The 16,391-nt window shown below is 50.2% G+C and overlaps 2 pseudogenes; one reads left to right on the top strand and one right to left on the bottom strand.

Annotated features, from left to right (window-relative positions):
* Positions 1-13,556: 13,556 nt before the first annotated feature.
* Positions 13,557-14,267, bottom strand: LOC115316425 (annotated as a pseudogene).
* A 130-nt stretch (positions 14,268-14,397) lies between these two features.
* LOC120848477 lies at positions 14,398-14,988 on the top strand (annotated as a pseudogene).
* Positions 14,989-16,391: the final 1,403 nt, after the last annotated feature.

The following is a 16,391-nucleotide window of genomic DNA, read 5'->3' as shown; positions in this document are numbered from 1 at the left end:
GGAGTTAAATTCATTAGCAGTTACAAATTGCGTGCGGTTAGACGGGAAGAATTCAATCCTTTTTTTTTTTTTACAAAAGCAATTTATGGCAGACAGTATCGAAAGCTTTGGAGAAGTCGACAAAACTGCAGTAAACAGTCTATGAACTATATATAACAGAGAAAGGATAAAACTTGAGTCTCGCATAAGTATTTATAAACAAAGGGGACGATAGGCAGGCGAACTACCTTCTACTTTCTACAGTCGTCTGGAAGCAGAGACGACTCTAGAAACAGCTTGAGGGGTTCCCAATCAAGCTGCTTTTAGCAGCTTTTTGTCGGGAAACCCCTCCAGTACTTCTGAAAAAATAATGTTTATTGTATTGTATTTTATGATTCTAATGACTGCGAAAAAATCTTTGACAGTATTATTGACAAATAAGCTTGAGTGTTCTCTTTATAATTTAGGATTTATACCGTCATCACCTAAACACAAGGAAAGCTTCAAGTATTGAATAAGTTCACGTATTCCATACCAGTCAATAACTAAGAAATTCATTGCAAAAAAAAATCACGTGCAGAAATATAAGAAACCGCAGGCAATGCAACGTCAACAAAAATGAAGGCAGATTTCAATACAGTATAACAACTTTCTCGCGGAACAAGAAGTTCAATATCAGCAGTCAATTCAATCGACCTTTTCTCGTCACCATTGACCACATGCCAAAATTTGCGAGGTTTGGTTTCAAGCAACAATGGAAGTGTGTGTTGAAAGAAACAAGATATAGCGCACGTTCGTAGTCATCTTCGACGCTGTAATAGGCAGCCCATCTTTCCCGAATCGATGACAGTTTGACTTTTCTAAAAACGACGCTTCTTTTTATACAACAATCTTCTTAACGATGGCGGAAACTAAGGTGATTGCGTATTTTTAACCTCCCGAAAAGGAATATATTGACTAGTTAGCTGATTTACTTTGTATTTGTACAGAAGCCAGTTTTCTTCTGTAGTTCTCTCGGAAAACCTCAGAAGGAACTCGTGCAAAAGGCCTGAAGTTCTGCACTTATTAAAGTGTAATCGGCTCTGCTATAGTTCCTTATTAACTTTATAGTCTCAGGTCTGCTAGGCAAACTGTTGTGGACGCAAAAATAAATAACAGAATGGTCACTTAGGTCACAGATAAAAGCGAAAGTAATTAAACAAGATCCGGATGTGTGGTGAGTACTAGGTCAAGTACAGTTGCGCTGGACTTGCGTGGTGCGGGTCGACAATTTAACAAGCTGACTCATGTTGAAATCAGAGCATGTATTAAGGAAGGCAATACATTCTGAAGAATCATCTCCACTTACGGGAACAAGTGTGTTCTAAGGTATGTTAGGAAAATTAAAATCACCGAAGACACATATGGGTGAAGCGGGTAACCTTAGACGTATTTTATTCAAAACATCATATAAACCTAAGAAAACACCAGCAGGTGAAGTAGTCGACCGATAACAATTACAGGAAATTACATCCTTCTGATTTATACAAACGCACACGCAAATCAATTCAAGCGGAGAGGCAATGTGAAACATTGAAAGAAACCAACTTGTCAGAAACCGCAATCAAAAAACCACCACCAGATCTAGTACCACGATCGCATGTATAAAAAATAGACTTTTTTTCGATTTAAAATTTTTGTGTGGTGTACTTTGGCGGACAGCCACGTTTTGGTTAAAGCCACAATGTCAGCAAGGCATGTGTCAACGAGCGATGATAACGCGTCGCGTTTATTGATGACGCTCCGATGTTACACAGTAGGGAGAAAATATCCCGAGTGGATGGGCTAGTGCGTGCAGTCGCTTTTAGTTACGATAGTGGTTGACTGACGCGGGCGCCAAAAGAAATATTTGAAATTTTTTTAAGGGATATCGCAGTTGGTTTTGTTTTCGCACACACTCATAGAGCGTGCGTAAATTTCATTTCGCATATATTTCAATTTTTTTAGTCCAGTTGTACAGTTATCGGAAGTTTTCTAAGGCTACTGATAGATTATGTCTGTGTTCAAATATATCGCATCTTAAGCGATCACAACCAGTTGTTCAGTCACAGTTGGTCACACTTACAAGCCATTGTGTGAACCAGCCTTAAAATTTTTTTTTTCTGATACAGCGACACAAATAGAAACGATGTGCATCACCGAAACATTTGCTCGATAATAGAGGACGAAAGAAAGTGCGTGATAGTCCAGCTGGAATGTTGATAGAGATGTTTCCCTCGCCGATAAAGGTGTAAGCCACGGACGGTCCGGCCGGAGTCGTCTGGCTTCGAGCTTGCTCGTACCGTATCGTGTCAGGGAGAGTACGCCACCCTGCTGGCCGACTCTCTTGCGCTCCTCCGCACGTCTCCTGGTTTTCGGGGGACCAGCGAGATAGTGCGGGACAAGGGGAGTTTCCCTCCGAATGAACGGCCGTCTGGTTGAGGAGTTCTGGATTGGACTCCGGGCGACGGGTCGAATCGCGGTGTGAGCTCGTCTGACTGGCGATGATTCCACTCTAGAGTTTCCCCTGGCTCTGACAGTCGTTGTCCCTTCCTCCGAGTTGACGTCCATCTGCTGAGAGCTCTGGCCAAAACTCCTGCGACGACAAGTAGCGGCGTGAGGTCGGCCCAACGGCGATGACTCCGCTCGCGATCCTCTATGGCTCTCAGGTCGGCGAGCGCTGCGTGCACTCTGTGTCCACGGCTCGCTTGACCGCTTTGTCTTGTTGGGGACCCCTGTTTCCCAAACAAACGCTGTTGGATACAAGGATCATTGTTGTTGGCATGGTGTTGGCGAACCGTCGCGGCGACCACCCTTGCTGGTAGCCGTCGGCCGCGCGGCGGGACGGGCATCGGTTTTTCCTTTTTACACAGGTCCCCGGACGTAAAGGTACGTGACCCCCCCCCCCCCCCCCAAAAAAAAAAAAAAAAAAAACATGAATAAGAATTGAAGCATCCGGCCTAAACAAAACATCCAGTTGTACTGAGAATTAAAGCTAATTAGAACGTCTAGTCGAAATAAAAATTTCGACAATATCAAGGTATCACCCGACTAAATACTTCAGCCGAAGCGAGATGACACCAACAAAACTGGAGCCATGATCCCGCCAGATGATCAAGCGCAGTCGTTTTTGGCCATTAGCAATTACAGCGCTCTTGGTCATTCCAATTTTTCCACTTTTTATTAAACATGTCTGCGTATGCAAGAACTCTGAGAACCAGTCTCTAATTTGCTTGCAGTCCCGCAACCCGTACATTGTTTAAAATACACTAAATATACGTCCAAACTTTCTTCTTGCTGTTGTGTTTCACGAGTATTAAAATGATTACCAAGGTAACTAAGGTCGTGGAGTTGCTGTCAGCTTACAGAGAGTACCAGGGAAACGTGATATATGATGTATGAAACATGGGACCACTCTCAGCCGCTGGGAAAGGCAAGAGATAGTCACACCTCCCCTTCTAGCCTGCCATAGCCAGGTGTCTGAAAGTATGGGACTGCGGCATTGCAACTTGGGATCTCTGTTGCCTCTCGGAGACACGCAAGATTGTGGCCGAGTGATACATAGAATGAGTTTCCCCGGATATGGACAAAGGGGCTACAGGTATATTCACCAGCTCGCCTGCGTGTTTACTCTTCTTTCGGGTATGTCTGTCATCCGGATAACAAAAAACCTAAACGTTTGATCCTCAGGTCGCATAGCCACCAGTCAATATACCGTATTTTTTGGTCTGTAAGTCGCGACATTGTACGTTTATGCCACATCCCCATATAAATGACCGTTTCACAAAAACAGTCGCTAGATAAGTCGCACCACCTTTGTATGAGTCGCGCTTATCTAGTTGTAAGTTCGACACGGCGAAACTGTATTGATAAGCCCACTATAGTGATCGCGATATATCCCGAAGTGAGGAGCAGGTTTCAATATTCTCCCCAAATGATCTAAAGCTAAACGTGATCCCCATGACCCAATTTGCACAGTTTACGTTCTCATTTACAGAATAAAGCGCACATAGGTCGCACCATTGCATAAAACGCACCAACAAATATTTTTTGTAAAAATACGCGACTTATAAAACCGGAAATAACGTGACTCATACAATAGATTGTTAATCTATTATCACCTCACTGATTTGCTCTGGTTAAGTCTCGTGTTGCTTGCCGTACAAAAAAAAGTCATCGTAGGTGTCAAATGGAAGCGCCATTCGGAACGGTCCCGCCGAAAGCGCTCTCCGCTAGAATCAGCGCGTCTGCCACTGGCTAAGGACCTATTTCAACTTCCGCCGACGCTACAAACGACTGCCGTATCATTGAACAAAAGGTTAGGGCGCAAACGAGCAGTTGGTGGTCAAACATTGGGGGATATTGCTAGCTACCAACTAACACAGGTACCGATAGAGTAACCAAAGGGTTGTCTCAACAGCGGTGGCGATCTCAAAGGAGCCGTCAAACCTAGTAGCCCGCGGTCCCCACATCTCCGTGGTAATATAGACGACGTTTAGGGCTACATTACTGCGGGTCGGTTCGATTAATTACCTCCGTCGGTGCCAATGATCGTCTACCTTGTCTCACTCTCTCGAATATAGCGGAAGAGAAGACACACGTACCCGAGTAAGGACAGAGTCCAAGAGCATTTATTAGAACACTCTTAAAATGAACTACAATGTCCCCATCCAAAATGCCCCCCGCGCCGGCAAGGTAAGAAAAGGTCCTTACCTGGCCAGACGCGGGGTTCCGGAGAGCCAAGACAGGGGAAGCATCGGAGAAGTCGCCGACACACGTCCTATCTCTTTCGCGGTCACCCGGACGAGTCCCTTTCCCGAAAGCGGGAAAACAAGAGGCGAAACCTCCTCGCCTGTCAGCAGTGATCCGCAACCGAGCGGGAGGACGGAAAGAGGTCCCCCCCGGGAGAGAGTGAGAGGAGAGCCCCCCAAGCCAGGCGGCCCTCCGCCTCACGAACAGGTCGGAGCTCACGGCGAAGAAGGCCGAGCGTTCCGACCCGCGGCCGTTATCGCAGCCATCGGGGAAGGAAGACCAGAGGAATCCCCACATCCCCCCCTCCTTAAAACGGTAGGTGGGTCTCAACAAAGAATAAAGGAGGCCCACCTGCTCTCATAAAATAATATATCTCTCTGCGCACCCCCAACAAATACACGCGACACCCAGCGCGCGTCTTCACAGTGTCCGTCGTCAACAGCTCACGCACCAGGCCGAAGAAAAGGAAAGTTCCAGTTCCAAGCGCTTGACAGCCGCCGCCACAGCACGGCAGAGCATCACAGGCACCGCGCTGACGCCGCTGGACCCAGGTGTCGCGGTACGAGCTGGCCTGCAGTGGGGGGCAGCCAGGCCGTCGTGAAGGCGGCAGCACCAAAAAAGACCGACGACCGCCGCCCACCGGCGGAGACCAGCTGGGGAAGTCCCAGACACGCTGCCCGGGGGGTTCGGCGCCATCTCGGCCGCAGTGGGCTGGTGAAGGGGGGGTGGACGACCTGGGAGCAGACCTGCGAAGTCGTTTTGCGCCAGCAGCCAACACGCCCAGAGCCGGCCGTAGACTTCCCCAAAGGGAAGAAAGGGCGCCGCAGCCTCCGAACGAGGGGGCGCGCGCAACCGACGCTCGCCTGCCTCGGGCCGCAAAGGCGGCAGAAACGGGCAGGAGCAAGCGACAAACAAAAACCACAAAAAAGGTGGCCAGTTTGTCAACGGAGACAGGAACATGCCAGAGTGACCCGATTCGACACCAGAAGAAGAAGCCATAAAAAAGGGGGCCCCTCCGTTCAAAACGCGTCCACATACCAAGCAAGCTAATTGAGTTCGCTCAATGTGGGCACCGGGGAGAGAGCTTCTAGGGAAAACGCCGAGTTCTCAATCCCTTGCGCAGGCAGCTAATACAGAGGCTGCCTACAATACCCGGTTTTATAGTACCGGAAGAGTCCGTTGACTATAAGTGGCCAAAAACAGATAACAGTCTGCAGCTGACCCGTCTTCGGAAGTCGAGGTAAACGGATACGGAGACTTCGAAGGGGCGGATAGAAACAAACCGCCATGCATGCGCGTCTGCGAGCGGGGAAGATGCAAGTTCCCGCGCAAAAAGCCGCCATCTTGCTCCCCACGGAGGAAGACAAAAGGGGCCGCAGCTCACACGCTCAAACCTGCATGCTAGCTTCGCTAAATATTTGAGCTAGCTAGCTTACCAAGGCTAGAAAAACATGTCTTGCACTCGATGCGGCTTGATCAAGGGCTCACAACGGTGTGGACCCTTCTTTTGAGGCAAGGCCAGGTTTCAGAGCAACGTAACTGCTAAGAGTCTTAGAGTCGCTCTTCCACCTGGATCACGCGAGTCTGACAAATATCACCAAAGGGCGCTCTGGCTACATGGCGCCTGGGTTTCAGAGCAACATAACCTCCGAAAGTCTTAGAGTCACTCGTCCACCCAGATACCGTCAAAGTGCGCCTCAGACCGCGTAGCGCCACCACCATGAACGCAAAACTAGTGTCGTTCCTGGAAAACAACAACAGGCTGCAGGAGTACGTTGGCATCAAGCAGAAACAAATCTTTCCCGAAGAAAACCCTCCGCGCCCACGGCAATACCAGCAGTGAATACAGCGCGCGCGTCAACAGTGTGTAAACTGCTTCTCGACGCCGACGGTTACGCAGCCCGGCTCCCGGAGCCCGTCAGTAGCAGTACCAGCTACTTATCGACGTTATTGGCAGGCGCACCGTCCGACTCTAAATGAGTGTCCGCGACTACTCAGAGCAAAAGAAAACGCGAATATTTACATTCCCAGATTGCGCTGCTGATCCTTCGCTACTCTTTTCTGCTAAGCCTCGTTCCCCGCCGGACATAAAAGTCCACCCGGTACTCAAAAACAAACTTCATCGAAACATATATATACATTTCCCAGGACAAGTTGTTGGTGGTGCACAAGGAACCCAAATACACACAGGTGAAAGGTTCGCCTCAAGCATGGAGAACAAAGGGTCTCCCGCAACAACGAATGTTGCTTGACGCACGCTAATTCAAAAACAGGAACGCGCGTACGAATCACACTGCGCTCGCTCAAAGGAGTGGCACTGCGGGTTGCCGACTCGGCATTAATCGCTCAACCATAAGTGGCGAGATGAGGACGCTCGTGGTACGGGGCGATCAAAGGCAAGGATGGTCGGCAAATAGGCCGGACGAAAGGGACGGAGGCCAGGTGCCACGACCACGATAAAGGACGCCGTGGCCCCACGTTGGGCGCCATTTTATGTGGGATATTGCTAGCTACCAACTAACACAGGTACCGATAGAGTAACCAAAGGGTTGTCTCAACAGCGGTGGCGATCTCAAAGGAGCCGTCAAACCTAGTAGCCCGCGGTCCCCACATCTCCGCGGTAATATAGACGACGTTTAGGGCTACATTACCGCGGGTCAGTTCGATTAATTACCTCCGTCGGTGCCAATGATCGTCTACCTTGTCTCACTCTCTCGAATATAGCGGAAGAGAAGACACACGTACCCGAGTAAGGACAGAGTCCAAGAGCATTTATTAGAACACTCTTAAAATGAACTACAATGTCCCCATCCAAAATGCCCCCCGCGCCGGCAAGGTAAGAAAAGGTCCTTACCTGGCCAGACGCGGGGTTCCGGAGAGCCAAGACAGGGGAAGCATCGGAGAAGTCGCCGACACACGTCCTATCTCTTTCGCGGTCACCCGGACGAGTCCCTTTCCTGAAAGCGGGAAAACAAGAGGCGAAACCTCCTCGCCTGTCAGCAGTGATCCGCAACCGAGCGGGAGGACGGAAAGAGGTCCCCCCCCCGGGAGAGAGTGAGAGGAGAGCCCCCCAAGCCAGGCGGCCCTCCGCCTCACGAACAGGTCGGAGCTCACGGCGAAGAAGGCCGAGCGTTCCGACCCGCGGCCGTTATCGCAGCCATCGGGGAAGGGAGACCAGAGGAATCCCCACAACATTTGACTAAAAACCCCGAGACTGGGACGAAAGGGACGGACAAACACAAAGTCTCAACTTCGTATTTGTCCGTCCCTCTTGTCTCAGTTTCGAGGGTTTTAGTCAAATACCGTATCATCATGCCTCCTCTATCCTCAAAAAATATCATTCTGAACTACATGTCCTTCCACGCCGACCTCCGCGCCTGTCCCTTACCGTACCCCCGACTTCAGAAACGCTCTACTGAAAGTCTTAAGTTTGAAAGACCTTATAAGCTTAGGACAATACCAAGTGAGTCACATGCGGGTAAGTACCTTTGCCACCGCCTTTGCCAAAAAATAATGCTCGTCTCCCGAGGCGAGTTTCTGGTGAAAGAGCAAAACTGTTTTGTTATCGATCCTGACAAAAAGGACTTCAAAATGAAGCTGCTCTGGCTACCGCAACATCTTTCAAAACGCCGCGTCATAAAGTCTCTATAGCCTAACGGAACCGTGAAAAAGGTAGCCTAGGAGAAGTGGAAGTGTCCGGGTCTGGAGCGCATCGACACCCTTAATAGGGTACTGGATTATATGCTCAACGACCATGTACCGGTTAGTCGAGTGTCCTACCTGTTAAATGTGCTTCGCAGCCAGATCAAGCTTTTAATACTAGGACGCCCGTACTGTAACAGAGTGGGTCACGTCCGGCGGCAGTACCGCACGCCTCGGTGTGCTGACTGCCATCGTTTCGGACGTTCTGTGGTGGATTGTGTTTTTTCCAATGCTGAAAAGTTGCATCAAAGACCGGGAGCCAACGCCGACAAAGCTGCCAGAGACCATTTTATGGACGCCTGGGAGATGGTCGACGCTACAGGTGAATTGTACTCCCATGATGCCCTTCAAATCCCACCTCCGGACACCGCTTTACAGCCACCCGACGAGGCCGACCACGCAGCGCCCGGAGAAGGCCCGGTAGAGGTAACTCCTTTTGCGCGGTCAATTTCAGAGGTCCTCGCTACACTGTCTGCCGAACCTACATCCACCACAGCACCAACCGAATCACAAACTTTTGTCACTTTTTGCCCCCCCCCCCCCCCCCCCCCCCCCCCACCTACTCCTGACTTGTCGTGCCTGCTCGCTACTGCATCCGCTACTATGACTCGCACTGCAGATGTTCGAAATGGCAAAAGTAAATCTTTCGGGGTTCGAATGGTGCCCTACGACAAGCACAATTGGCAGTTAAAGATACCCAGCAAAGGTCCGAACGGCGATAATCCATGCTAGTGACCACCATTGTAGCAGCGTTCCTTTTTAGTTTCTTACGACATACCGTGCGGTGTTTACAGTTGAGGGCGAAGCTGAAACGGTATTTGTTGCGTAAACATTTGGATTTTGTACCATCAAGGAAACAAAGCTATTCACCCATGAGGACACTGCACACGCTTTAAACCCCTTACTTGATGTTGTGTCAGTAATGCAGCAGGCGTCTTGAGGCGCTGTTTTAATGCCAAAGCATTAACTGGTCCCATGGAGCGAACCGGCGTTATCAGCTTCTAAAGCCGCGCCAAAGAGGGCCTAAATTCCCTTGACCCATGGAGCGAAGCCTGTAGTCTCTTGCAGCCATCCCACTGGCTGGCGCGCGGCGTAGTTACAAGAAACACCACCCCACAGAGAAGCCCTCTCTATGGGGCAGCGGCCTTGCCGCCGGCAGAGCCGTTTATACTAAGAGAGTTCGGCCTTGTTAAGGAGATTTTGACAGCTGCTGTCAAAATCTCCTTAATTTGTTTTTTTATAAGAAAATCTAAGCTTTGCGTAAATAAATCTTTTACTGCAGTCTTATTTTGTGTTAATCAAGAACACAACTCACTAGAGTGACCGTGAGGCTGCTTTTTAGCCGGGAATCATATCCCTTGTCTCGTTTCATTCTCTTAATAGACCTTTGCATCGCTTATTAGCCGGGTGAAAACTGATGAGTCACTGAGCTGTGGAGGCATGCGCAGGGTCTGATACGCTATTCAGCTCATCAACGGCGCATGCTCAGAAGACGTTCCACAGCCCATAAGACAAAAATAGCAGAGCGCAGAAGGCGATTTTTGCAAAGGTCTGTAGGGACCGGGACGATTTCTAAGTATCCAGCTCACGCGCATGTTTCGTGGAGTTTTAGGGATCCGACGCAAGTGTCCTGTTTTCTTGAAACTAACTACCTGTAAGCATCCATCTTTTTTTTTTTTTTCTTACAACAAATTTAACGCACAAAAAAAAAAAAAAAAAGCTCGAAATTTCGGGAGAAAGATGAAACCGCGAATGCAACACGGGGCTATAATTCGCATACACGTCACATCCCCTCAGCCTTAACATGGGGTTTGGCTGCTAGTTGAGCGGTTTAACGCTTGTTCGTTTTTTCCTCTACAACGATCATTGTGTGGAGAGAAAAAAAAAAGTATTGCGCGTTTTATAGGTGAATGCCAAGAAATAATTCACAGCGGTGTTTGCTGAAAGAAATCAAATTGCTGACCCGTCCCTCTAATCAGCATTCAGGTTCAAGGCATTTGGTCCGCGACTGCATGCGGAGTCTATTTTGTCACTACGGGGACACTGCCATAGTGGGACCTGTAACAAGCATCATGAAACAATATGGAAACAAAAAACACTCTAGCACGCCCTTACATATTGAAAAAAGCTTATTTGTTATACAAATTGTTATATATTTCGTCTACAGTAAAACCAAGGCCTAAATATTTTGAACTGCGATGTGATAACCCTGGCCTTCGAATGTTCCAGATTACAGAGCAGTACAGACGCTTTTACAGCAGCTGTGCAAGGGCGCCGCCATAACCGACCTTCAATTTTTGTTTCCTCCTTATGCGGAGGGCAAGTTCGTCTGCTTCTTGCGCAGGGGGTAGCGGTGACGTCAGAACGCCGAGCCCTGATTGGCTGATCGCGACCCCCTATCTGAGCGTCGTCTGCTCCTTTGCAACGTCGTCTGCTCGCAACGTCGTCTGCGTCTGTCTTACCTTTCCTGCGACTTTCGGAAGTGCAGAGGCCAGGTTCACAAAACGAACTTACGCCAAAAATATGCGTAAGACAAAACTTGAGAACCAATTCGTATTTACGAAACGAAATTTTCGTAAGTTTTGCGCAGGTTACGACGAAATCCTACGAGAGCTCCGAAGCTGTCTTAATCAAATCAGCATGGCCGACAGCGTCGCGGTCGCAACGAACAAGGGACGTTTATTTTTCTACGTGCGCTTCTCACGCGTCCAGACTTCAATCAGCAAAAAAAAACTAAAAAGTATTTGAAACAGACCACGAGGAACAAGAACGCTGGATCCACAAACACCCGGGAAAAGCTCCAACGGTTACGATTCCACCGACAACGACCAAGCGAGTACGGCAGTTAGGCCTATCAGGCACTCCGCGACTCGGCGACCGTCTGCCCAGAACCGGCTGGCGTGCTGAATGGAATATGCCCGCGCGACCTTTGTGAACCCTTCCCGTATTATACTTTGATCGCTGACCACAATTTTAGATTAAGAGGTCACTTTCTTCCTCTTGTTATCTCCTTGTTTCCCGAGGCAACGGTGACTCTCGCCGGTGAAAAAGCGGTGAATCTCCGACAAAAGCAGGAAAGGTAAAGCAGCCATCGCTTTGACTAGCAGACGTAAAGCGTACGATGTTAACTGCGCCAACCCGCCGACGCCGTTAAAGAATGAGGGGTCTCGCCGCACACGAAAGGAGGGAAAAAGTATTTGGGAGGGAACTTGCGGGGCACAAACACGCTTACCTCTCGGTTCTTAGCAAACAAACCTCAGCGCCTCGGGAGAGCTCGCCAGTGAGTCGTTTGACTTCCCTCCTTGATGCGTGTCTGCTAGTTGTTAGACAAAAACAACGTACCGCTCGAGTTATTTCGTCTGCCCCCTAACGCGTTACCGGTAACGTCGTTACTGAGTTCATTCAAATACACGAAGTCATTCACGATCACATCACGATTTTATTCACATCACGACTTCATTCACCATCATATCACGAATTCATTCAAATTCACGACTTCATTCACCATCACATCACGAATTCATTCACTATTACATCACGAATTCATTCAAATTCAAAGAGTCATTCACCATCACATCATGATATTTTTCAGTTTCAAGAATTCATTCAGAGCCATTCAAATTCACGCCGTGAATGTGAATGATGGTGAATGAGCGACTTCATGAATGAATTTGCCGAGGTATGGTCACAGGACGAGTCCCTTTCCCGAAAGCGGGAAAACAAGAGGCGAAACCTCCTCGCCTGTCAGCAGGGATCCGCATCCGAGCGGGGGAACGGAAAGAGGTCCCCCCAGGAGAGAGTAAGAGTGAAGAGGAGAGCCCCCCAAGCCAGGCGGCCCTCTGCCTCACGAACAGATCGGAGCTCACGGTGGAGGCCGAGTGGCCGAGTGTTCCGACCTACGGCCGTTATCACAGCCATCGGGGAAGGGAGACCACAGGAATCCCCACAGAGAAACTAAAGCGCGAAACACATCTACGACGAAACCGTCCGATCCGACGTGCGGACTGCCGGAATGACCTTGGGGGGCGAGGGTTTTCGTAGCACCGGAAAGCGTTGAAAACCCTCGCCTCCGACCGTCGTATTGCATGGTTGAACGTCGGATCGGACGGTTTCGTCGTACATGTGTTTCGCGCTTAAATGTATTAAAGTGCTTCAGTTCAGCTCGGGGTGATCGTTATATCCCAAGACTTATGGATAAATTCTAATAACAATACGGGGTGTACCTTAAAGTTCACACTGCACACGACTTATTTTCGCGAGGACCACATTTTCACTGACTTCGTGACTTTCAAAATATCAGGAAGAATGGTATCCCGCGAATATATCTCAGCCCATGGTAACAAACATATAAACCTTTGGAAAAAGAGCTCTCTGGCCGCCGCCATTTTGCGACTCGAGCGACCCCTATCAATCAGCAATTTCTGCCACCCGCCTGAGCTGTGGAAACTCGGTCAACGCGAAACCCCAACTGCATTGTGCATTTGGAGTTCGCCGTCTTCTCTTGAAAGATTTCACTATATTTGCTTGTTTAAGATGCTTACCCTTTTTGTGTTATCTTTCATTTTGAGAACCAGAGAATACCAGGTCTCGTAGTCTGCTCGGTATTCGCAGAAAACAAACGAAGAAAGCAAACGTCAAGCAGCCCGCGACGCGGGCTGTTCGACGTTCTTCAAGGATTATTTCTATTTAGATAATCACCGAAAATAATTCCCAATACGAGCCGTATTCCGTCCGATCGTCGTGAAGTGACGGTCGTCGACACTGCATATTAGATATGTAGAGGCTTGCAGCGACAGCATCGTCTTCAGGGCATGGTGGCGGGAGGCCGAAGGCGTGGGTATAAAACTGAGAAGAAAAAAACCCTTAGTGAAAACAGCAACAACGGACGATTTAATCTTCGACGTTTCGGCCGTCCTGACGAAGGCCGGACTCCGGCCGAAACGTCGAAGATTAAATCGTCCGTTGTTGCTGTTTTCACTAAGGGTTTTTTTCTTCTCAGTTTTATACATATATATATATATCCATATACACACACATATACCATGCACACATATAATGCACCATTGTCATCTGCATCGGTGCGGGCCTAAGATCTGCCGTTGCCGTCATGGCGGTCTGGGTGGGTGTTGGTCCCAGCGCCTTCGGCTGCTGCCAAGTCGTCCACCGGGGCCGTCGTCGTCGTAGACGAACTCCGCCAGCTTTGTCCACAGCAGGGAGACGATCGTCTTGTCACGAATGGTGGGTAGACTCCAATCGACATACGTCGCGGGACGGATCTCGTCTGGGAGTTCCTCCAGTTTTGTTTTCCGAAGGCTAGCGTGGCGCTCGCACTTCTAGACAACATGGGCAGTCGTCGCGGCACTCCGGCACCGGCGATACGCCCCCTCGTCGGGATCGTCGCCGAAGAACTTATGGCGCAGCGCCGGGGATAGGACAGTGTTGGTCGCCAGGCGGCGGACGAGGGTCTGAGCGCTCCTCGGTAGGTCATTTGGCATCGGAGGAACGGGACGCAACTGCTCGTCCGGGCGTTTCTCCCGCTCCTCACGAAAGTGCCGTAGGATTCTCCGCTTTCGCTGGTTAGCACTTTCTTTGACGACAGACGGGGCGGCCGGGCCGGCCGCCTCGCCGGCTGAGTTGTGGAATGCGTTCGGCGCGGATGATATCTGGCGAACTGCTGCTCGCGCCTCGCTGTGGGCCCACTCATTGCCGTCAATGCCCGTATGCGCGGGCACCCAGGAAATAGTAGCTTGGATGTTGAGCTTGTTTCGAAGTTCTAGGAACGCGGCGAGCAACTCGCCGACTATTCCCGTGTACATTGAGGGGCTCCCGCTCGCTCGTCTGCAAGTTTCGTACGCGCGAGTCGAGTCGGTGAACAGTAGGAGTCTGTGTGGGATGTCTGTTGGTGCAAAAGTTTGAAGAACCCACTGGGATGCTCGGAGAAGAGCCATGAGTTCCGCTTGCGAAGTGTCGACGTCTTCAGTGGTCGAAAGCGCAGCCGCGTTCGGATTGCCATGGGTGGTATCGACCCACGCGACTGCCTGGACGTGCTTGGGGGTTCTGTCCTCTCCTTCCCCGTCGTTGCCGGCAGTCGACAGCAAGGTCTCCGCCATGTCAGTGTAGATGATGGTGTGCGTAGGCGGTGATTTGTGCGTGACGCTACGTGTGTGCGCTTTGGTAAAGCGTTTGCGTCGCTACGAGTTGCTCGTTCCAGGTCCCATGTTTCGTGGGAGGGGTTTTCTGTCGGTAAGCGTGACCGGGGCGGCCCACGGAGGGGGCGAGTGCGCGTCTGCCGGGCGGAGGTCCAGACTGGGAGGCACGCCAAGCTCTTCCAATATGGAAAGCCCAGCTGTCGAGCTGCTGAGGCGGTCTCTCTGGGCGAGGAGCGCCTGTTCGGCGAGTTGCGACAGGAGGTTGATGCCGCCGTGTGCGTACAGCTCCCGAAGGGGCGTATACTTAGGCAGTCCGGTAACAATGCGGATGGCTTCGCGATTGAGTTTCTCGAGTTGCTCCGCCTGCCTGGGCGTGAGGACGTTATAGTTATAGCCGTAGAGGATACGGTATTCAAGCAGCGCCGTGACGAGCTGGCGCGTTTTTCCCTCCCGCGTGCCCCACTGGAGGTGTGTGATTCTACGGATGAGGCGGAGGAGGGATCTGCACTGCAAGGCGACTTTCGTCACCCACGTGGTGCCTTTGCCATCTTGATCTATGTAGGCTCCCAGGATCCGAACGGAGCGTTTTCGCCGTATCCTTTGGCCGGCCACGCTGAGGGCGATTTGGTTGCGGACCGCTTCGGTCTTTCTGTGGGGCCCGTTTAAAACCACGACGTATTCGGTCTTCTCGGCCGAGGCGGTCATGCCCACATTCCGAAGAAAGCCCTGTATGACGTTGAGGTCAAGCTGAAGCGTGTGCTCCTGTTCGCCCGCCGATCCCGTCGTTGCCCAGATGGTGACATCATCGGCGTATACGGCGAAGTGCAGCGACGGAACCGCTTCAAGGAGTGGGGGAAGTCTTGCCATGACCAGGTTGAAGAGGGTGGGCGAGAGGACCGCGCCCTGCGGTACCCCGGTCCTGTTCGGTTGAGCGGGTTCGATGTAGTCCCCGGCTTTGATCCTGCACGTTCTGTCGTTCAGGAAACTCTTAGCGAAATTGAGAAGGTGACCGCACACTCCGGCAAGCTCTGCGCTCTGGATGACCGCCTCGTGAGAGACGGTGTCGAAGGCCTTGCGAACGTCCACCGCCACCACCGTTCTCGTCTGCACTTTCGAGTAGGCGTCAAGGACCTGGTGGCGCACCATAAGGAGAATGTCTTGCGTGCTCATCCCGTGGCGGAATCCTAGTTGATGTGGGTGGGGCGGGTAGTTCCTCTCGAGCTGCCACATGAGTCGCTCGAGGACCATACGTTCAGTGAGTTTACACAGGTTGCTGGTAAGGGAAATTGGCCGGAGGTTAGTGAGCTCATTCGGTGGCTTGCCCGATTTTGGGATCGGTATTTAATATTTAATAATAATAATAATAATAACTTTATTCACCATATCACATATGGTGGGAGCTGGAGAAAAAAGCTGACAAAGCAGCTTGACGGGTCTCCAGCCCCCTGAACAGGTACACAGCGGGGCCAAGTTACATACAAGCAAGAAAAAAAAAAGCAACAGCAAAATAAACAGAAAACATCCACAAAACGCTGTTATGGTAAAACAAAAAGATGACTAACAAACCGTCAACTTCACAAAAAAAAAAAATTGCATGAAGACTAGACGACTGATAAACAACATGTTTATATAAAAAGTAGATAGTCACGTAACTCACGCGGGCTAGAAGATAATATATCAATATTCGAATTCAGGAAAGTGTTTAGTAACGTTGGAAGTGTATTTCTAATCATCTGAAGACCGTAATCTGTACGCGATGTACCAACCATCCAGAAATCTGAGTGGCGAGTA

This window comes from Ixodes scapularis, unplaced genomic scaffold (genome assembly GCF_016920785.2).
Source record: "Ixodes scapularis isolate PalLabHiFi unplaced genomic scaffold, ASM1692078v2 PGA_scaffold10__122_contigs__length_95168666, whole genome shotgun sequence".
Classification (NCBI taxonomy): Eukaryota; Metazoa; Arthropoda; class Arachnida; order Ixodida; family Ixodidae; genus Ixodes; species Ixodes scapularis.
Note: the sequence above shows the minus strand (reverse complement) of the source record. Positions and strands in the feature narration are given on the sequence as shown.